General features: G+C 39.2%; 1 long non-coding RNA gene across 1 annotated transcript in view; it reads left to right on the plus strand.

Annotated features, from left to right (window-relative positions):
• Positions 1-23,426, plus strand: part of LOC145723256 (uncharacterized) — a 62,505-nt gene that overhangs the window by 26,925 nt on the left and 12,154 nt on the right. Inside the window, exon 2 of the long non-coding RNA XR_014148179.1 lies at positions 10,647-10,827. This is a non-coding gene — a long non-coding RNA (uncharacterized LOC145723256). The remainder of the gene's footprint in view (positions 1-10,646; positions 10,828-23,426) is intronic.

A 23,426-nucleotide genomic window follows, 5' to 3' on the forward strand; every position in this document is an offset into this window, starting at 1 on the left:
AAATGAACTTGAGATGAGGAATAGCATAGAAAAGTCTGTGGCTTATGGCTGTTTGTTTTCTTGCATCTTTGCATGAGGTCTATCATAACCTTCTGTTTAACCTGAGATTCAGTTTTTAATAATTTATTAGCAGATAAAAATATAGTGAGAAGTGGCCAAAACCAAGATATGAGAATGTACCGGAAGTCTGGGATTGACTACAATATTTAATAAAAACCCTTTAATAAGCCTTTTTTTGGTTATGCCCAATGAGACTCCAGAGCCTCATCTCAGGTAGTAGTTGAGATAAAAGATACACATTGTCCACAAACTACATGCAGGAATGCAAAACACAGGAATATTTATTATTTTTTGCCCTTCCAGACAACCCAAGAGAAGGGGAATTTTGAAAATTGAGACTGAAATAAGAAATGGATGGAGAAAAGTTCTCAGGAAGAGACAAGTGAGGAAGAGGGAGGGTGGGAAAGGCTAGTAAGAGATTCCTCGTAGGGGACAACGGTCAGTGGACTTTAAGCATGATAGCATCTAAAATTAAAATTTAAGTGTTTCATGTCTCTCTCATGGAATTTCCCTCATTATCACCAAATCTTTCATATGTCAGATAGCTATCATAGCACTGTGATAGTACCACTTTGGGGAATGAAGTGAGATCTTTGAATTTGGGGCATAGATGCCAAGAGAGCATTGAGGTTTTCAGAAGTGGTAATATCACTAGAGGAGACAGATCACTTACACAGAAGTAGGAATTCAAAACAAAAGGAGACATTTGTGGAAATGCTCTAGTCTGGGGATCCTCAGAAACACTGGCAAAAGACACGTGTAGAGGATAGAATTACACTTGTCATATCATCACTCAGTAGGACTGCTGAGGGTCACTGTTGATTGACAGCTTCCAGCTGCGTCACCTAGAGCCACATAGCACTCACACCCCAAGCCACACTTCCCAGGGCTATACCTGAGCCAATGTCTGAGCACGGTGTGGGTACTCGAGCTGGGCTATGCCTCCCTGCTTTGGGACTCCTAGAGGCAGTCTTCTCTGGGGCCCTCCATCAGCCCTGCTGAGACTTTCTCTGAACTCCACTGAGGTCTGAGCTTCTTCCCACCCAGTCCTTCCTTATGGCTCTCCTTCCTCAGGAGTCAGACCTGCACTGCAACCTGAGGGTTCTCCATACCTCCTCCTGCTCCCCTCCCCTCATCCTTCCCCTGGGAAATCTCTTGCATGGCTAACACACCTTAGTGTCTATTTTTTGAAGGAACTAAACTGACACAGGTGGTCCCAAGAGTTGGGTCTGAGAAAACTGACAGTAAGATGGGGCTTGGGACTGGCTCACTCACTGGCTGGCCAGCACCAAGGACCCTATCCTGACTACAATGGGGAGGACATGATATAGTCTTTGGTACAAGGTGAGAGCCCAAATGCTGAAGATTTTTAGAAAATGTCCCATTAGAGAGAAATGCAGTGATTCTGACATGTGAAAGATATCAGGGAGTAATGCCTACAGGGAGTAAAATTGCCTTATTTTTTAATAAGCTACATTGATGTCCTTCGATGGGATAATGAGAAATTGAGGGCAGTTAACAAACAATTAAAGGCTAGGTGTGCGAGCCAGAGGGCCTCTGACAGCTTAAGAAGAGATCTTTAACTTCTAAAAAGGAAGAGTAAAAACAGCCTGGCAGCAGGAAGAAGCTATGCCAGAGCCACAGAACTCTGGCGATGTTGAAATGTTCAGACGAGGCAGGTCTCCCAGGCTAAGGTCAGGGCCTTGGCTGGCAAACCCTGGGACCCAGAACTCTCTGGGCTTGCAGAGGTGGTCACCCTTCCTTAGTAGGAGCTATCACTCCTCCTGCCTGAAGCTGCCATTACAGAGACCTTTCCCCTGCAAGGCAACAGGTGCCCCCCTCAGGAGCTGCTCCCACCACCTCTCCTGGCTGCCAGAGTGATGATCAGGGTTAAATCTTCACGTGACCTGGCAGGTATGTGCTGGGAAGGAGGAAATTACACCCTAAAAGAGTTAGAAGAATTAGTTAGCAAGTACCATGAAGAATGAGGGGATTATGGGGCACATGGCTGGCTCAGTTGGTGGAGCCTGTGACTCTTGATCCTGGGGTTGTAGGTTTGAGCCCCAAGTTGGGTGTAGAGATTACTTAAAAAAATTAAAATCTAGGAAAAAAAAAGAAGCAGAATGAAGGGATTACCCCTGGAATTGGATTTAGAGGGTTCTTGATCAAGGGGGTTGGAACAAAAGAATGGTTAAGTGAGAATTCATTGACTTTGGAGGCTCTGGTGAGGCCCCAGGGGATTAGGGAAACTCAGAAGACTAGAGGTGGCTGATGCCAAGTAAAGTGGAGAAGCCTGAGTTATTCTGGCAAACCAGAAGAGGAGAGCCAAACAGAAGAAAGAGGCTGCTGGGAGTGGGCATGCAGGCATGGATGTATTACGGAAGGCCAAAAGGTCGTATGTTTGAGCAGCTGAATCTTCACATCTGTTGGTCACACTGAGACCACACTTCTCCTTGTTGTTCCCAGGCAGTCACTTAGTGTGGGTACCACAGCTGAGCCTGCCCAGCACTGGGCTTCTCTAATAGGGATAGCCGAGACTGTCTCAGAACTGCACTACAACTTAGGGTCTCCCTAGCCGATCCTTCTTTTCCTGCTCTTCATTTCCAAGGTCTCAGACCTACACTGGGGCCCCAGGGCTCTCCTTACCTATTTCTGCTCCCTTCTCCCTTCATATTCACAGGCATTCCTGCCAGTGAATCTTTTGCATGCCTAATCTCATCTGGGTCTGCTTCTTAGAGGATATGAACCGCCGAAGAACACAACTCGGCTACATGTGGCAAATTTTATTAAGCTCCTTTACTTCCTGAGTCTGTGTCACACTTCCCTGTTTCCTTGAGTGTCTAGCAGTTTTTGTTGAAATCTGGACATTTTAGGTAATACATTTAAAGCAACTCTGGATTCTGATTTTTCTACCCACTGAAGATTGTTTTGGTTGCAGTTTTGTTTATTTCTTTGCCGAGTAATTTACCTGGCAAGATCTGTGAAATCTATCTCCTCTGTGGTTTGTGGTTTGTGCCTACTGATGTCTCTGCTTCATGTTTTTTGGTTTTTTAAATAGTCTTGTTTTTATTTTTAACCTTGCTTCTTTAAAGTCACCACTGTGTCTGCACTGCTTCGTTTAGACAGAGGTTGGGTAGAGGTAGGACTCAACCACGTCAAGCCAGTAAGGCTTCTGTTCTCTGCTGGATAAATATGTACCAGGGTGAAGTGGGCGACATTCAGAGTTCATGCCATTTTCAAGTATGCCTAGGCTTCTACTCTGGGCCCTTTTGCGTCTCCTATGCACATGCGCTCAGCTTCAGGGTCAACAAGGCATTGTAACTGCTTTGGGTTTTCTCCAGTGTAAGCAGCACATACACACAGACAAGCAAGAAATATGCCTTCTCCAACAATGGCTACAACCTCAGCCTAGCAGAGCTGTGAGCCTTTCCTATTCAACTATTGTGATTGTCACTTTTACCAATAACACTGTTGGATGCAGTCTTTTCCCACCACACCGCACTGAGCAAGCCCCTTCACCAGTTAGGGAGAAAGTGCTACTGGTCCTTGTGACCTGCCCTGCCTTGGAAAATTTCCTTGTCCACTGAGCTGGGGGAGGAAGCGGGTGGCCCAAGTCCAGAGCACTACAGATACCCATGTTCCCACTTGGGAAGTTAAGCAGCTTTTCAAATACAAATGCTTCTCAGATTGTTGCATGCTTTTATTAATTTTCAGAATGTTGAAGGATGATTTGTTTGCCATTTTTTTCCAGCTTTATAGTTGCTTTTCAGGTAGAGGATTTGCCAATCTCCTCACTTGTCTGTAACCAGGAATTCCATCTCTACAACAGCTTCTTTTTGTGTGTGTGTGTTTATTTAAATTCCAGTTAGTTAACATATAGTGTAATATTAGTTTCAGGTGTACAGTATAGTGATTTAACACTCCCATACGTCACCTCGTGCTCATCACAACACATGCACTCCTTAATCCCCATCACCTGTTTCACCCATCCCCCCACCCACCTCCCCTCTGGTCACCATCAGTTTATTCTCTATAGTTAAGAGTCTGTTTTTTGATTTGCTTCTCTTTTTTCCCCACTATGATTATTTGTTTTGTTTCTTAAATTCCACATATGAGTGAAATTGTATGGTATTTGTCTTTCTCTGACTGACTTACTTCACTTAGCATAATACTCTCAAGCTCCATCCACGTTGGTGCAAATGCCAAGATTTCATTCTTTTTTATGGCTGAGTAATATTCCAGTGTGTGTGTGTGTGTGTGTGTGTGTGTGTTTGTGTGTAAACACTGGGGTGCATGTATCCCCTGGAAATAGTGTTTTTACAAATTAGTAATTTTATTGATTTGAAGGGATACATGAACCCCAATATTTATAGCAGCATTATCACCAATAGCCAAATTATGGAAAGAGCCCAAATGTCTACAACAGCTTCTTTTTTTTTTTTTTTAAAGATTTTATTTATTTATTTGACAGAGAGAGACACAGCGAGAGAGGGAACACAAGCAGGGGGAGTGGGAGAGGGAGAAGCAGGCTTCCCGCTGAGCAGGGAGCCGATGCGGGGCTCGATCCCAGGACCCTGGGATCATGACCTGAGCCAAAGGCAGACGCTTATCGACTGAGCCACCCAGGCGCCCCTGTTACAACAGCTTCTTAATTGTTATTTCTGACTCTAGCCTTTCTCCCCTCCAAGCTCCAGACTGAAGTCTAAATGATCATTCTAAAATATAAATATGATCGTATCTCATAATTTAAATCCTTCAATGACTTTCTATTTTCCTTGGCATGAGATCCTTATAAGTCTCATAATCTGGGTTCTGCTTGCTTTTCTAGCTTTCTTTTTACTACTTCTCCCTAGAAGCCTTTGCTCTGATTGGACTAGACATCACTCATGCCACACTTTCTTTTATCCATGGGACTCAGCATTTGTCTTTCTCCTTGCAACACTCACAACCTACCTCCAGCTCCCTCCTTCTCCCCCATCTCTCCCAGCCCCAGGTTTTACTTTCCTGACTGACTGTTGACCTTCAGATTTCAGTTTAGATATCATTTCCTTCCAGGGTTACCCTTACTGCATACACCCTTCTCCATTCCAGGTTTGGTGCCTTTGATCTGTGTTCCCATCACTGGCCACATTTCCCCTATTCTAGACTTGATTATGCTGCAGTTTAATGGTCTCTTCCACTAGAGTATAAACTCCGTGGGGCAGAGCTGATAGCTGTATGTTCATTGCTGGAGTCTTAACCCGGAGATCAATGCCAGATTGACTCTGAAAAAAACACTTGTTAAATGATAACAAATGAGGAGTCCTGCTTAAATCAGGAGTCTACAAAATCTTTCTGTAAAGGGCCCATTCATAAATATTTTAGGCTTTGTGGACCAGTAAGTCTCTGTTGGAACTGCTCCACTCAGCTGTTTTAGCAGCCATAGAAAATATAATGAATGGACATAGATTTGTTCCAGTAAAACTTTGTAAATCCTGGTGGCTGGCCCATGGGCTGTTGTTCACAAATCTCTGAATTAAATGAATGAATGGTAGGTGGTTATGAAGTGTTTCAATGAATTAATGGATCTCTAACTTGTAGTTCTTTTGTAAATAATTAAAACCCATTTTCTCTACCTTTGGTCTAACCAAGAAAAAAAAATAATTAGCATTTTCCACATAATAATCCACCATTAGAAATAAAATTATGTCCTTTTATATTTTAATACAAAAACCATCACAGGGAATGTTCGGTTCTTCTTTGTCTCTCTTCATTTAATCTTTCTTTCTTCTCTTATTTTTCATTATTTCACATAACCCAAGGCACAAGTTTAAAGAAAGAATTCAAGATAATTAACATGGTTAAATGACAGTTTACACAGTGTGCTGAGCATAGTTGTAAAGAACTGTAAAGAAATATGTGAATTAGGAATATCATTGGAAAATGATAATTTGATGTTTTGAAGCTCCATCTATTTGGCATTATATCCTTTTTCTTCCTTTTATCTACTTAGTAATACCAGGTTTTACACTAATACACTTACTTTTTTAGCAATGTAGTCCATTAATTAAATGAGAATTGGTGCATTATTAGATCGATACTTGCTCTTTAAGAATCATTGTATTCTGGAAGCGCCTGGGTGGCTCAATTGGTTGAGCATCTGACTCTTGATTTCAGATCAGGGAATGGGATCAAGCCCCTCAATGGGCTCCACGCTCAGTGGGGAGTCTGCTTGAGATTCTTTCTCTCCCTCTGCCCCTTCCCCTGCTTTCTCTCTCTCAAATGATAAATAAATAAATCTTTAAAAAAAAAAGAATCACTGCATTCTGTTCTATGACTTTACATGTATAATTATGAAGAAAACCTACTTCAGTTAGAAAATATCTTTATAAATATTAGCAATTACATTGTTATTACTAGCTATAATATTAATAATATAACATTATTACTAGCAATATACATTATTATTGTGGAGATAATTCATTATATTTCTTATAACTGGATTAGTATTTCTGTTTTTGTTCATGTATTGGGCATTTGCCCTAAATATATATATAGAAAGGAACAGAATACTAGAGTTAATCAGTAGCAACTGAATACACATTTAGTTTGTAAACTTTAAAAATTAGCATTCTCTGGGATGCCTGGGTGGCTCAGTCGTTTAAGCATCTGTCGTCAGCTCAGGTCATGATCCCAGGGTCCTGGGATCGAGTCCCGCATCAGGCTCCTTGCTCAGTGGGGAGTCTGCTTCTCCCTCTGCCTGCCGCTCCCCCTGCTTGTGCTCACTCTCTCTCTCTCTGACAAATAAATAAATAAAAATCTTTAAAATAAAAAAAGTAAAGCTTTTAAAAAATAAAAAATAAAAATTAGCATTCTCTGAATTCACTTCCAAGATGTGTTTTTATCACTTAAGACATGAGACAGCTTATTCAAGTTTTTTATTGGGAATTTTTTTTATGAAGAAAAATTGCTGGGGCGCCTGGATGGCTCACTTGTTTGAGCAACTGACTCTTGGTTTCGGCTCAGGTTGTGATCTTGGGGTCATGAGATCAAGCCCCATGGCAGGCTCCGTGCTCAGCAGAGAGTCTGCTTGAGATTCCCTCTCCCTCTCCCTCTGTCCCTCCCACTGGTGCTCTCTCTCTCTCTCTCCCTAAAATAATAAATAAATAAATCTTTTTTAAAAAAAGAAAAATTGTTCTCAACTATTTCTTAAAATTTCTCCAAGTATTCGTTTGCAAACTTTTCTACTAACGAAGCATACAGTGAGAGTTCATGTTAACAGGGATTTCTTTATTGATATAGAGAAAAATCAGATGTTATACTTCTGAAGTCACCTTCTACTCTTGGGGAATTTTGAGAAAAGACTCAAGGGAACAAGGAGAACTTACCTGGATAATCTTGTCTCCAGCAATCTTAGGCAAAAGGCCAACAATCTCACATGTTTTCCTCAGGTACTTCAAGATCAACCAATTCACAATAGGTGGCTGAATTGATAATTTGTTTTATCTTAGTGGTTCATTTAATTGTAGTCATTAAAGCTTAGTGAAAGACTGTTCTAAAAACTCAGCAATTAGTCCTGGGAAATTGCATAAACAAAAACTATTTATCTCAGTGTGAAATTCAATAAATACCACATTAAGGATAAGAGTTTCTAATTAAGGGAGGGCCACACGTCTATACCTTCACACAAAGGTATCTGAGGACCAATTGGAACTATATCTGTGTAAACTCAGGAGCATACAATGCTTTACATGTAGACTCCTTCTTCTAATTGAATTTATACACAAATTGAGATAATGTTCCTTATCTTACAATGGCATTTCTGAAATCTCTATTTTAGTAGATGTTACTAAAAAAAAAAAAAGGAGTTCTATGGTCAAATACACTGGGATATTCTGTATTAAATAGAATAAAGTAGTTGGCTTTATTTCCTAGGGGACTTCTCTGATCTTTGAATATGCTAAAATGTACACTAGACTGTCTGGGAGAGGAGCGTGGTATTTTGCAAGCTTATTCCTGTGGAAGTACATTTTCCTCTAAATCTCTATTAGTGTGATAAGGAATCATTCCTTTAAAAAAAAATAAGGTTGGAAGACCCTTTTACAACGTGACCTTTTAAATGAACTAGTTATCACTTTTATAGTCTATCTTCTTACTTTCTGTAGCACCTTTAAAAAGTAATTTTGAACTTGAAGTTGTAAGAATAGTACAAAGAACTTTTATTTACCCTTTACCCGATCCTTAGTTTGCCACATCGCTTTTTATTCCCTCTGTCTCTCTCTCTTCCTATCTCTCTTTTCTTCACCCTTGTCTCTATTTATCTACGTAGCTAGCTACTTACCTACCTGCCTTCCCACCTAGCACTATTTTGTCGTGAATTATTTGAACGTAGTACTTTTTACCCCAGTGCATAGCACTATGCCTGAAACACCGCAGAGAGTCTTTAAATGATTGATGATTAGTGAGTTAATGCCTTTTAGAATGTTACCTAAACAAAGCTCAATTATAAAAGGCCATTCTGGAATAACTATTTAAATGTGAAGTCTTTATCTATTATGAAAAGCCAGTGAATCAATTTTAAACATCAGAAATATCATCTTATTAATTCTTAACAATTGCAGCATTTGAAAGTTTCCTAACCAAGAATCAGAACAAACACCTGACTATGTTTTCTTTTTCTGAATTATGAATGAGCTCATGTGATGAACCAAAACCAGATACCTTGCCTTCTATTCCAGTCCAGGACCAATATGTCCAGCCTTGTGGTCTCAAGCCAGCTGGTACACTTACCTACTGACTAAATTAAAACCCACACAACCCACTGAAAGAGACACTGAATTCTGTCATTTGGGTCTTTTCTGTGATCTTTCTTCGGTGTATAACTCAGCTCTCTCAACTTTCTCCTTCAGTTTTATTTCTCCATCAGAATAAATTTTCTCTAGTATTGGCACCTTCAAAGCTTAGAGAGACTTGCCTATTGGTACCAAGAAAAACCCCCTGTTAACATGGTTACATTCAATCAGTTAGAACTTAAACCTCTTTCTAATCAGTTTGGAGAATAACAAGTAACAAGAATGTTGAATGTGCAAAGTAGAGGTAATGGACAAATAAAATGATTTATTCGATTTTAAGGATGTTAAATGCTTCTACTTACATGAGGGGCCTAAAGTAGTCAAATTCACTGAGACAAAAAGTAGAATGGTGATTATCCGGAGTTGAGGGGAAGAGGAAATTAGGAGTTATTGTTTAATGGGTAGAGATTCTGTTTGAAAAGAAGAAAAAGTTTTGGAGACAGATAGTGATGATGATTCACAAAAATGGGAATGTGCCTAATGCCACTGAACTGTATGCTTAAAATGGTTAAAATTTTACGATTTTTTACCAGTTTTTAAAAAAGAAAACTAAATGCTGCTGAAACGGTACCTATTTGCCTGTAGATATGTAAACATCCTTCTGGTTTTTTAATACATGCAATTATGGTTATATTTTGCCTACATAAAATCAAATTTCACAAAATTTGTATTTTTTATACAATATATTTACTTGGTAATTTTTCCACTTCCAAAAGAGAACTTAATGGAGGACATAGGATGTGAGCATCATTTGGACCTTTCAAGAGTCTGGTGGTTGGCTCATGCATGGGAAAAACAGAACAGCCTGGGAAAGAGCAGAAAGGCTGACACTGGGAGGTAATGAGACTCTCACCAGGAGCTAGGCAAGGAAGGTATTTCCCCTGGAGTAGGTGTGGATCAAGAAAGTGAGCAGGCCTGGAATCACATAAAGCGAGGGACTCCAACAGCAACAGTCTCTGTTGGAAAAGTCTCTGTAAGGAATGGAATGTGATTTGTAACTGCTTTGAGATTTGAACTCTTTCTTCAATTATGTCTTCATTTTAAAAGCTTCTTTATGATACAGGTTTTTTATTTGTCTTTTCTTTATGTTCCTTTCCTCCTCTCCACTTAGATCTAATATCTGTGCACAGGTCCAGTGTCAGTATTGTTCTGATGATTGCTCATCTTGGAGAAGTACTCATTTCATATTAGAGAATATTGTGGGGAAGAAGGAGGAGGCCCAAGATGGGCAGTCCAAAGCTTTGTTTTAGGTTTATCCTAAATGCCATCTCATCTGTTTGTTTCCTTTGCCTGGGAGATAACTCCTCTTAGTTTTTGGTGTTCAAGGGCAAAGATCTCTGGCCACAGTTTTTTTGTGTGTGATCTGCCCATTGCCACCTTCCCTCCTTCTCTTACCCAATTTCAAACATCTAGCCCCATAGACTAAAAGTTGGATTTTAGACATGTGTAAATAGAATATGAGTACATCTTCTTCTTCAGCTGCAACCACCTGCCCTGTTATTCTCCCTCTGAGTAAAGGATCAAGACATGCCTTTCAGGATTGTGATTCTAGATTTTATTAAAACCTTCAAGATTTTAGGGAAATCTGTTTTCAGTTTGAGGCATGCAAAGGTCTGGCCAGCTCTAGTCTCCTTCTGAGTCTTAGGCCAACTTTCGTAGTATTTCATAGATACTGTTTCATGGTAGGTGTGCAGGTTGTGCTACTTCCTTATTACATGGTCAACCAAGTTTCATCTCTGTTCTTTTCATTTTTAGACAGCAATCCTAAATAGCAAAAATTTAAGTATTACTTGAAGGAATTTCTGGATCCCTACTCTAAACCCAATCCTGAAGATGCCGCAGAAGGGAGAAAGAAAATAGATGGATCTAAGAAAATATTGGAAAAACTGAAAAGTCCCTGGAGTGAGTTCCAGATGAAGTAAGAGCCTAGGAAGGGGTAAGTAGCCACAGATGGAAGGTAACATGGGCATAGAAAGAGAGCTCTGAACAGCTCTTGCTTTCTCTGTCTAAACTTGAGGCAGAAAATGAGAAGTGCAGAACAGTGAGATTAACACAAAGTGGTCTTTGAGCCCAGTAGAGTTTGGGAGGAGTGCAAACAATTGAGCAGGGCTTGGGTTTCCCCATCTTCCCTCCTTCTCTCCCATGGTACACCCCAACAACAAGTAGTTACAAGTAAGGGAGACAGTTCTTGGAAAAGGTGGTGGCAAATGGGGAAGCCAAATTGCAAAGTCGTCATCTTTCTTTTATTATGCATTCCCTTTAAGATTGGACACAAGACTTGACTTTCTCCGTCATTGATCCTATTCAACATAGCGTTACAGTCCTAGTCAGTGAAATAGGGCAATGAACTAAATGAGTTTAAAGATTAGAAGGGAAGAAAAGAAAGTCACTACTTGAAAATGATAAGATCAATCTACGTTTAAAAAAGCTGAATCAACCGGGAAACTGATAGAATGAATAAGAGAGTGTAGCAAGTATCCTTAACCCATACTATGTTTTACACCAGCAATAACCAACTAGAAAATGCATTAGAAATCCAGGCATCATCCACAAGAGTATTAAAAAACCTGTAAAGTAGATACTTATACATAATAAAAATTTTTTTAATTTTTTCCCTCTGCCATTCCCTTTCTATTTTATAGTCATCATATAATGTAGTTATAATGGTTAACAAAATGTAGTTCATAATTTCCTGTATATCAAACAGGATTGTTTTTGGACTAGAGGAGAAATGGACATCACCCAGAAATGGAAATAATCTAAAAAGATCCACAAAACTTTTATGGATAAATTTAAAAAATATTATTATAGGACACAAAAGAAAGCCCAAATAGAGAACCATACCATGTTCATTGATGGACAAAAATATTTTAATAATGCCAATTATCCTCAAATTATTCTATAAATCAATAGGATTTTAATAAAAATCCAAGAGCATTTTTGAGACTCATCAAATCAATTCCAAAACATATATGGAAAAATAAAAGTCCACAGATAAAATCCTGTGGTGACCTGTATTATAATGGGAACCAGATCCTCAGCTTTCAAACTTAAACTATTTGAATAACCTATCCTAGATTCCCATTTTATTCCTTGAGGGTTTGCAACCACTTACGGTACCAATTACTATATAAACCAGCCTCTTAGCTGCCAACAAGAAAATCCCTTCTAACTATTTTAAGCAGAAAGGGGTTTATTAAATGGTATGTGTAGTTCACAGAATCATTGGGAGGGCTGACAGAACAAACTAAGCTGAGCATCCACATGGGTCTATAACGTGTCCTTCAGATCAGCATCCATACAGACTCTCTTTCCCAGTCTCAAACTTTGAAACGACACCATGCTCCTATTTAATGTAACTATCCTCATACAAGCAAAATATACTCACCTCCCTGCAAAATTCAACATGGTTGAAACAACAAGATACTACATTATTCCCATTAAATGATCAAAAATTAGAAAGACATTATCAAATATTAATGAGAATGTGAGGAGACAAACTGTATACTGTTGGTGGAAGAGCAAACTGGTCTGGCTGTCCTAGAGAGCAAAAGTAGATCCTAGAGTCCTCAGTAGAATCAGCTATGCATATATGACCATGAAATCCTACTCCAGGATCCATACCTTAGAAAAATTCTCTTACAGATCTATGAAAGACTGTACAAGGATCTTCATCAAGTGTTGCTTACTGTGTGGAGATTGAGGCCACCTAACTGTCCATAGTGGGGAATGATAAAGAGAAAGTAGTGAATGCACACCATGGACAGCTATGCAGTATCAGGAACAATGCATGTGATGCATATAGAACAACAGAGATAGATCTTAAAAACAAAGTTTTCTGGGGCACCTGGGTGGCTCAGTTGGTTAAGCGACTGCCTTCGGCTCAGGTCATGATCCCAGAGTCCTGGGATCGAGTCCCGCATCGGGCTCCCTGCTCAGCAGGGAGTCTGCTTCTCCCTCTGACCCTCCCCCTCTCATGTGCTCTCTCTCTCTCTCTCTCATTCTCTCTCTCAAATAAATAAATAAATAAAATCTCTAAAAAAAAAAAAAAAACTTTTCTAAAAGTAAGAAACAAAACAGTATCTATACCACAATGCCGTTATGTAAGTCAACACACAGACACACAATGTATATTTATAAGTATCTGTTCATACTATGGACACATGTCGAGCACATTGGAAAAGATGACTATGGTGCAGAGAATAAAGTGGGGATAAGGAATCGAGTAGAGAAAAATAATTTTGAAAGGATGGGCCTTGCACAGATGTTTAATGATGTGGGTCGGGGTTGATGCGATGTTTTAGGTTTGTTTTTTTGTTTTTTTGTTTTTTTAATGGAGGAGGTGTTCTGTGATTATGGCATCTCATTCTCCAGAGTTAATCATAATAATTAAAAATTCAAAAATTGCTCCAAAGGTGCAGACACACTTCACTTTCAAACATAGTGCTGACTCACTTACGTCTTCAGTCTTCATCTCCAGGCTGCTTATTTTCTTGATTCCATCTAAGTCTTGGCAAAGGAAGGGACGAGGTTAGAACAATCTTTCAAAACTTTGAAAATGGTTCTAATTGCTCTACATTTAGGCAGAGTTACTGGTTGCTTAATAGCCATTTAGAACTCTTTTTGGAAAGCAGACAGTCATCCCAGGCTATAAAGGTAGTTTCAATGAAATGTTCTTTTTGACAGACGGAAGAGTTTGGAGAGTTCATATGCTATTTTAGCTGGCTCTGTGATTGCAATCACACAAATCACTACATTCCAGAGAGATTCCATGAACAGAAGGTTTTTCCATTTCAGTCTTTCAAGGTAAAACATTATCTTTTCATTTTCTATATACTCCAGGGAATCAAGAAATTATGAAATGTAAGCCATAATTATAAGAACATTTCTAAGTCTTCCTTGATGGACACAGTTAAGAAAAGGGAAGAGGAGAACTCTTTTGTTCTCAGTAACATTAAAATGCCCAGTCAGATAAAAATAATATTGAATTGGCTTTCCTTTGTTCAACTCTTGTAACCTCCTGCAATCTCACTGCCTCTTTCACCCCCAAATGAGTTAGCATTGCAGAGCAAGATAATGACTCTCCCATAAGCTTATGAATTGCTATAGAACTGAAACCGTTTGGTGCAAAGAACTGGAATGAAATCAGAAGGTGAGTGGACTGTAGATTCATCATACATTTTCCAGCTGTTCAGTCTGGCCTCCTGTTCCTTTCTTTGGTACTTTTATTTATGCTTGTGTAACACTGTGAGGAAGCAGATAATATAAACAGCAAATATCTCATGGGCCATTCAATTTTGGCTTTATATTTTCAACTACACTGATGACTGCTGGTCACATTTCTATTCCATTTGGGTGGTCTAATTTAAATGCAGAATGTTCATATGAGGGATGGCAAGAATACAGGCTTCCTGGGAACTGATCTTTGCCATAGCTAAGGCCTGATGTGCATGGCCTCCATTCACTGCTGAGGGAAGGCGGTCTCTTAACTGTAGAGCCGTGTTTAGTGGTTGAAAATAGAATTCTTTTGAGAAGTCAAGATCCCAAGATATGAACCATTGGCTATTAAAAATATCCCTCCATGTGATGAAAAAGATAATCCAAAATGACTTCTTTTCCAGGATCATTTCTTCAGGCGTGAATACTATAAGAGAGAAAAGAAAAGGTGCAGTAAATTGAAACTCACAGTTGAAGCTGAACTCTAACCTGTGAAAACTTTCTGAACATTCCCTCATTGAAAGCTCTGTTCCTCTTCATTACGTTTCCTGCTTTGTATTTCTACATGGCCACGAGCAGCTGAAATCGCTGGCAGATCTGGACAGTATTTGCTAAAAACATGTTGGCACCCAGATTCCACTGTTACTAACTAAACATGAAGCTAAAAACAAATGAGAGATGCTAGAGATATGAGTAAGTCCACAGTCTCACAGTAAATGGCAACAGACTCTTTCAACCATAGTCTGCTTGTTTCAGGAAGATAAAACCCAATATCAAAACTGTTTGGGTGATAATCTTCTGCTTTTTCTCTTTCAGACAGCAAATAGCATACACTCTTCAAATCCCTAAATATTTTTGTGTTCACATTTTCCAAATATTTAAGGCTGCTATTCTGAGATAGTGGGAACCAGCCCAATCTGTCATCTTATCTCTCTTAAATAATGAAACCCAGATTGCCACAATCAGCTAAAACCAAAATTCAGAGATTGCCATTTGAGAACGTGGGATGTTGCTAATGGGTGAAGTACATTTTCCATAGCCAAGGCATCAAAGTCACAGCCAATGTGTTAATGACCCTGGAGATCTGAGATAATTATAAATATATAGGAACATGCATAAGCCAAGAGGTTGAGGAGTCCTAAATCCTAAAACATTTAAAGGTACTCTATTTTAGTTGAATTATCTTACTTTCCTAAAGTGAGAGAATATAAAAAATATTTGAAGGGAGTGCTCTCTAGATTCATCACACACTTTTCAAAGCCAAGCTGATCTTACTTGCATTGATTTTTTTTTTTGCATTGATTTTAAACATCTATCATTTCATTCTACCAATGTGAATGAGGTTAAAAGGCAAGAAATTTTAAGTCTGGTGTGTCCTCAGCAATATCCTATCATTTGACAGAAATATACATACATAGGAATAGCAAATTCCTGGAAGCCTATTTATTAAAATATTTCAGTTATATGTCTATATTGTCACTTTTATATATTTTTTGTTTTTCATTAATTATATTTTCCAATTGCCCTTCAATAAACATATATTTATGTTTTATATTTTAGGTTTTATAAGTATATCTTTACTTATATCTTTATTCTGATTGAATAATAAGAAAGTTTAAAACATATTTAAAAGGATCAAGTGAAAAATAGAAAGCCAACCATCATAGTTTTAAGACTCAGTCTATAAAATTCTAATGTAAGAACACCACACACACACACACACACACACACACACACACACACACACACTGCATCTGAAGCCAAGAGAAACACATGATTTAATTTATCCCTGCTGGAGAATATTACGATTAAGACAGTGTTTAGGGAACACATGATCTTTGTTCTCATATGTATAGTGAAGGGTCAGCAGCGCCCCCAATGGCTTATGGTTCTAAAGGAAAGGAACACAGTCACTGCGCCCTATAAGCTTGTGAAGGCAGGAAATATGTTTGCTGTGTTCACTAACGTATTTCCAGGGCTCAGCACAGTGCCTGTTTATGCATTGGCAATATGGAGTTAATCATACCTACCTTTCAGCTCTTATGAGGGTTAAATGAACACAGGATTGAGATAATATAGCATTTGATTAGTCTGGGTGTCTACTGTTGCATAACAAAGAACCCAAACCTAGTGGCCTGATGTAACCACAATAATTATTTTGCTCAGAGAGCTGCTGTTTAGGCAGGGCACAGTGAGGCAGGAGCACAGTTCCTGCTCCACTGAGCTTCACCTGGGGTAGTTCGAAATCAAGGCCTGGAATCACCCAAAGACCAACTCACTCACAGGTGTGGGAGTGATGTCGCTCTCAGTTGAGACTAGCGGGGGCAGCCAGACAGAACGCTTACACGTGGCCTCCCCTTGTAACCTGAGCTTTCTCACAATGTCATCCTTGGGTTCCAAGAGTGGACATCCCACGATGGAGAGCCAGTTGGACTCTTATGATCTTGCCTTGGAAGTTTGCAGTGTTGCCTCCACCATATTCTAATCATTTAGGCAGACGTTCATTCACAAAGGTCAACTCAACTTCAAGGGGAAGGAAAATAGACTCTACTCCTTGAAGAAAAGTGGTGTGCAGGACCAGGAATATGGCTGTGGCCTTCTTTTGAAAATACTATTTACCATACTGACACATAATGGGATACTGAAAAATTTGACATAATTTTTATTTTAAGATGAGGTGTTGGCTAGGGGTTATTAATCATTCTGTTTCTGGTTAGGTTACCTCTCCTCAAATATGTCATTATTTAATGCCAGTGTGACCTTTTATAGCAAGAAATTAGTTTTTTTCTGGTGTGAAAAGGTCCTGGATTTCTGGAGAGTAATCTGAATTTCTAGTTGAAATTCAAGAGTTAGATCATAATCATGCCCTTTCATTCTGGAAAATTTATTTGAAATGAGAATTAAAATGAGCAAACATTATTGGTGCATTTTCAAGCAAAGGTAAAAAATAAGATTACTTGAGTAGATGGATACATTTTCCTCATGTGTGACAAAGGGCAAGCGGTTGGGGAGGGGGGAGTGTTTCTATTGAAGCAGAGAATGAGAGCAAGCAGTATGGTTCCTGTAACCACAGAAGTTTTCCTGGACATAGATTTTTAAATCCTATTTTGTGTTCACATTGGACTTCTGGACTTCTGAGCAGAATAAAGTAAAATTCCCTCCAGTCTTGAGGTAAAAGAGAGGTCTCTGCCTCCACTGTTTGGACAGCTGGGACTCTCTCCTTAACCTCCTGGAAGAGAAAGGGTGCCGACTTCCAGGCCCTGGGAATATTGCACTTCCTCCTGCTCCATGATTGAGAAAGGTGTGAGGAAAGACTTCGTTTCAGTCCTTTAAAAGCTAGGATGACCACAAGGAAAGAGTTGATGGATTTGGAGACCACACAAATGAAATAACCTGGGATTTAAAAAAAATCATTTGTATTTCTGAAGTGGGAGAAAATGCTTCAGGTCTCCGTTTAATTGGTAGGGTTGGACATGTTTCAAGGCTTGCATTCATTTATTCATTCATTCATTTAATAAATATTTATTGAAAGCCAATTATCTGCTAGGTACCAAGCTCGATGCTCAAAATAAGAAGATGAGCAAAAGAAACTAGGTTCTTGCCCTCACAGGCCTTACAGCTAGCAGAGATAAAATTGTCTGGGAATTCTGTTAGTTCTAAGGTTTAGAATGGCCGTGGTACATCACAGGCTGGAATAGGAACTGGGCAGAATTAGGGTCAGTGGGTCAGTTAGAATATGCAGCCATGGATGACAGTTTCCATGGGGACCCACAGCCTCAAAGAAAACCAGAAAACAGAGGTGACATTTCATGTCCATGTGGCCTCTGTGTCCAGAGACCAGCAGAGACTAGAGTCTGAAGCTGTAATAGAATCCCCATCTCAAAAAAAAAAAAAAAAAAAAAGAATCCCCATCTCAGCACCTAGGATGGGTAGATGTGACCACTTTCCAGAATGAGGCAGAACACCACAGCCACTTGTAGTTGAGAATTGACATACAGGCAGAGCTTTGCCCCCACTAGAGGCACCATCACTCTTTCTACCGAAAAAGAGAAGGAGAGAGTGGACGCTATCCCCCAGTGTTGGGACCGTCTCTCCCTTATCACCCTTTCCTATCTGAAGCACAGTGAAGCACTCGGTTCCTAAGCTTGCCACATGATACCAAAGCTCCCAAAGTGTCATTTTGGCTTCTGTCTTCTCTGCAGTGAAGAATGGGTTCCAGAGTGAATCAGAGGAAACAAATATGGCTTTTCCTGAGTCTCCAGAGAGACAAAGTTACCCCCTAAATTTTATTCCAAAATTTATTTTTTTTATAGCATCACTAAATGAAAAGATCACCAGAATGCTAAAAAATGTACCAGAAATGCTTAAAGGGGCACCAAAAATGTACTGATTTCATCAAAGTACTTGACAAACTTTGTCATGGTATCCTCAGTGTATCGCCTGAGAAATTGGATCACTGAGTGATAAAAACATGTCTCAAGAATACTGATAAATTAACCACTGCTATTCCGGACCAGTGTTTCTCAGACTTGAGTAATATATGTAGACCCCCTTTAAAGAAAATATATATTCATAGACCTCCCCAATATTGATTTAAAATTTTTATTGTAGTATTAGTCAAGCATAAAAACCTAAAACTAGAAATAAGTAACTTACACTTCCAGGCCCTATTCAAGAATAAATATTTTAAAATCATCACAAACACATGAATCAAATAAAAACACAGTCTAAGTTAATAATATTCATTTGACATGACAGATAATGTTGTTTACTGACACTGATGTTGAATTTAATATTAAAGTGATGAGGCTTCATGTCAGGTTCTATAACTCTCAGCATCCTGGCTTCACCGTTTCCAGTGCAGAAAAGGCTTACTTGCATAAATATGCTGTACAAAATGAAATTTAAAACTCCAAGGATTTTGTTTGATAGTTCAGGTTAGTCAGATGCTATAATTTGTCAAAATTCTGCAAGCCAGAAATTCCTACGTGCCAGTTTTATTAATTACTAAAGATTAGCATTAAGGTTAATATTTTTAGGGAATTGAAATCTAGATTAAATAGGAGCTTAATCCATTTATTTCTGAAAGTGGGAACAGAATTTCTTTATTATAACACTTACTGCTAAACTGGTATTGTGGAAGAAAAGTTAAATATTATTTTGAAGACTAAGTATTCAATCAACAACAGGGATTTTTTTTTTTTTTGAGCACATTTCTCAAACTACTTTGTGCTCCGTGAACACAAATCTGTCATTACATTTCTCCAGTGGGGCTGCCAGAAACCTTTCTTTGTGTAGGATGCCATGAAATTATTTAGCTCTCACATAGCATGAGCACAATGGCAGGCGTAAGTGCAAGCTCAAACACAAAAATGAAGTAGCGACACTCAGTGTTAAGACAATCACCAGATGATGAAGAATATGTTCACATTATTTTTTAAAGATCATCATTCAGTGTGAATCCACGTTTAAAATTCTGATTTCAAATTTATTGTTCAGAGTGGACTTTTTTGAGCATTTCTTAGCTTCATGCTTGGAACTGCCCAACAAATGATAACTATTCTATTATTGTTGTTGCTGTTTATTTATTTAAAACACTTGGTTGGCAACATAGCCAAAAGAAAAGGGGCTAGTACCAGAGAAAGGATTCGGTCTTTTTTATTGAACTTTGCACTGACCCACCAATTCACCTTGGATATCTCTATATGTGAGGTTTCCTATCCATGAATGAGATTGAAACCTTCTAGAATTGTTGGGAAAATCATGAGTTTAAAATTTAATTCAGTAGGGGTGCCTGGGTGGCTCAGTCGTTAAGCGTCTGCCTTCGGCTCAGGTCATGATCCCAGGGTCCTGGGATCGAGCCCCGCGTCCGGCTCCCTGCTCTGCGGGAAGCTTGCTTCTCCCTCTGCCACTCCCCCTGCTTGTATTCCCTCTCTCACTGTGTCTCTCTCTCTCTATCAAAAAATAAATAAAATCTTAAGAAAAATGTTTTTAAAATTTAATTCAGTAGATGTCCATTATGTAAAGGTAAATCATGTGGTATTTATGCCAGTGTCTGAAAATCAAACAATGCTGCATACTTCTTAGATATTCCTTTAATAGACATGAGCCAATTTGTAGAAAATAAATTTCTCAGCAACAATAACAATGACAACCCCACTCAGGAACAGAGCACAAATCATTGCCCCCTGGACAACTTTTTTATCATTCTACCACACTATAGTGATTATTCTCAAATGAGACTTTCTGAAGCCGAGAAAATATTCAGAGAAGGGATTCTTCTTTAAAAAAAAAAAAAGATTTTATTTATTTATTTGACAGAGAGAGAGAGTGCGTGTGAGCACAGCAGGGGGAGTAGCAAGCAGAGGGAGAGGGAGAAGCAGGCTCCCTGCTTAGCAGGGAGCCTGACTCTGGGCTCCATCCCAGGATGGGGCTCGATCCCACTTGATCGTGACCTGAGCTAAAGGCAGATGTTTAACTGACTGCGCCACCCAGGTGCCCCCAGAGAAGGGTTTCTTTACCATGAATTCATGAATAGGCTTCAGGGAATCTAAGTTTCTGAAATGTATCCAGCATTTAGATTGTGTGTTTGTGTATGTGTGTGTGTGTGTGTGTGCATATGCATGCACATATCTGAGGGGAAATGTCTATATTTCATCAGATTCACAAACGTGTATAAGAGCCAAAATGTATATGAACCACTGTTTTGGAGTGAAACTCCTAACTCCTAATGCCACTTGAGAATTAACACTTCACTTTGACCTGAAACGAGGCTGATGGAATCATTTTTCTGGGAATGGTCTCTAGGGTGCTAAATGGTTAGCTCTCACCATAATTGTGATGCAAAGTATTAGTTTAATAAGGACTGTAACATCCTTCTTTATCTCAATCAAAGATAAATCGACTAGAGATTAAACGATGGTACATATTATAACCATTGAGCTGATGCATTGGACTGTGTTACTTGATTTGGAATTATAGTATTAACTAGCCCATAGTGGCTGCTCCATAAACATGAGCTTGACCTTCATAGATGAAACCCATTGAAGTTACAGAGCATCTTTTTAGTTAAGTGAACATGAGTCAGTGTTTATCCAGGAACTAACTAGGTTCAGCCTGTCTCTGGCCTTGTTCTTTTATTGAGGCATATTGTGAGATCCTAAGACTGCAGTTCAGTTTTGAAAAATACTTACACCTACCTATACCCCGTCAAGATACAAAGCACTGCTATCGCTCTAGAAAGTTCCCTTGCTCTTCTCAGGTATTCTCCTCTCTAGAGAGTGATTTGGTTTCTCCCATGATGCCTTCCATTATTTTAAAGTTTATGCTAATTTCTTATTTAGAAAACCGCTTGTCACATTAGCACAGACCAATGTTTCCAACCTGGGTTTCCTAGAGTCTTAAAAATCCTTGAAAATTGTCTGGGAGCCACTGTGAGATTGGAGAGAGAGCTGAAGGAGAATCTCAGAGAAATCTAGACAATCCTCCAACTCCTATTTCAACTGGACCAGCTTCCCTTTGAACTCTTTTATAAATTGGATTTCCATGTGGGATTGGTTTTAAAAGGGGTTCTGCTTCTTTTAAAATATTATCTGGCATAGGCTATTGTGCCAAAAATGACTGCAGTGTTTAAATTAAGCCATTGGAATATCTAACTCTTAAAGCGACAGTTAAGATTTCCTAAGATCCAAGTGAGTGAGAAAAGGTTAGCAGCTGTGCAGAATGAAGGCTGACCAGACAAGGGGGTCCCACGCAGAAGCTAATAGTAGCATAGGAAGTGGGAAAGCGGCTCCTGAGTGGGGGATGGCCTGTCCTGAGGGTTTTCTCCAGGTCTTGTAGAGGAGTTGATTAATTCCAAGATGATCCTCTTGCATTGTAGACCACGTTTTCTCTAGCCGGAGGACCACTTCGACCATTTCAGGTCAATCTTTTGCTTAAAATCAACCGGACTCAGACTGACCAATATCTAACAGGCAGTATCTAACTAGGCATCACCCATTTTTCTCCCTAAAATCCAACCTCATTGCTTTATGAATTTCAACCTAATGTCTACTAGTGCTTGGAAGTTTTGCTTTAATGTAAGAAACCATCAGTTGTATACACTACAAATGTTCTCAGATTTATGACAGGAAAATATGGGAAACTGTCTTTAGAATAAAATGTTTTTATATGAATTATCCACTCCGAGTTGCTGAGTTTTTATAAAGGACCCACTAGAGGAGGATCTTTGTTGATTTGGCTGTTTTGATGTTGTTTTCCTTTTAATTTTATTCCCCAAAAGATAGAGTGTAAACAGTGCTATTTTATATTTGTATCTTGATTTACAGTTTGTAAAAGTACCACATGTTTGTTATAACAACCCTGAAAAGTATGTAGTCTTGTCTCCATTTTATTTTTTTTTTAAGATTTTATTTATTTACTTGACAGAGAGAGAGCGAGAGGGCACAAGCAGGGGAGCAGCAGAGGGAGAGGGAGAAGCAGGCTCCCTGCTCAGCGGGGACCCCAGGATCATGACTGAGCCACCCAGATGCCCTGCATTGTCTCCATTTTAAAGATGAGTGAACCGAGGCACTGGTTAAGTGACCTGCTCACAGAAGTAGAGAATACTAGAATAATACTAGAATTCAATACCCATTTTAACTGCTAAATCACAGTATGGTGTCATATATCCAGTACCTACTATTGTTTACCTGCATTTTTAGTACTGATGTGTTTAGCTAAGAGATGATGAGTAGGGAACTGTTCTTATCCTGAAATCTTTGTGTCACCCTATTTGTTAGCCCATTTTTAGTGTTGGCTTTATCTTTTAATGAACTTGGTGTCTTCACTCGTAAGTTTTTTTTTTTTAAAGATTTTATTTATTTGAGAGAGAGAATGAGAGACAGAGAGCATGAGAGGGAAGAGGGTCAGAGGGAGAAGCAGACCCCCTGCTGAGCAGGGAGCCCGATGCAGGACTCGATCCAGGGACTCCAGGATCATGACCTGAGCCGAAGGCAGTCGCTTAACCAACTGAGCCACCCAGGCACCCCACTCGTAAATATTTTTAAATTTTAATTTTAAAAAGCTGTTTTCATCGGGGGAGGAGAGGAAATCGTTTCCAAAAACTTGAGAAAGTGCCAGGAAAAGCTAAATGATTAATTTCCCATAAAGTGCATCAGGCATTTCATTTTGGCAGATGATCCTGAATTAGAAACCTTCCTTAGATTGGAGATAAAATTTTTGTGAGGCTGTCTGAACCAGGAAAAGGCATATTGAGGTGAGGAGAGACAAAAACTCAGGAAAAAGCCTTCTGGGAAAAGGCCTCCTAGAAAAAGTAGA

The sequence above is a fragment of the Leptonychotes weddellii genome, chromosome 9 (genome assembly GCF_054177405.1).
Source record: "Leptonychotes weddellii isolate Sample4059 chromosome 9, ASM5417740v2, whole genome shotgun sequence".
Classification (NCBI taxonomy): domain Eukaryota; kingdom Metazoa; phylum Chordata; class Mammalia; order Carnivora; family Phocidae; genus Leptonychotes; species Leptonychotes weddellii.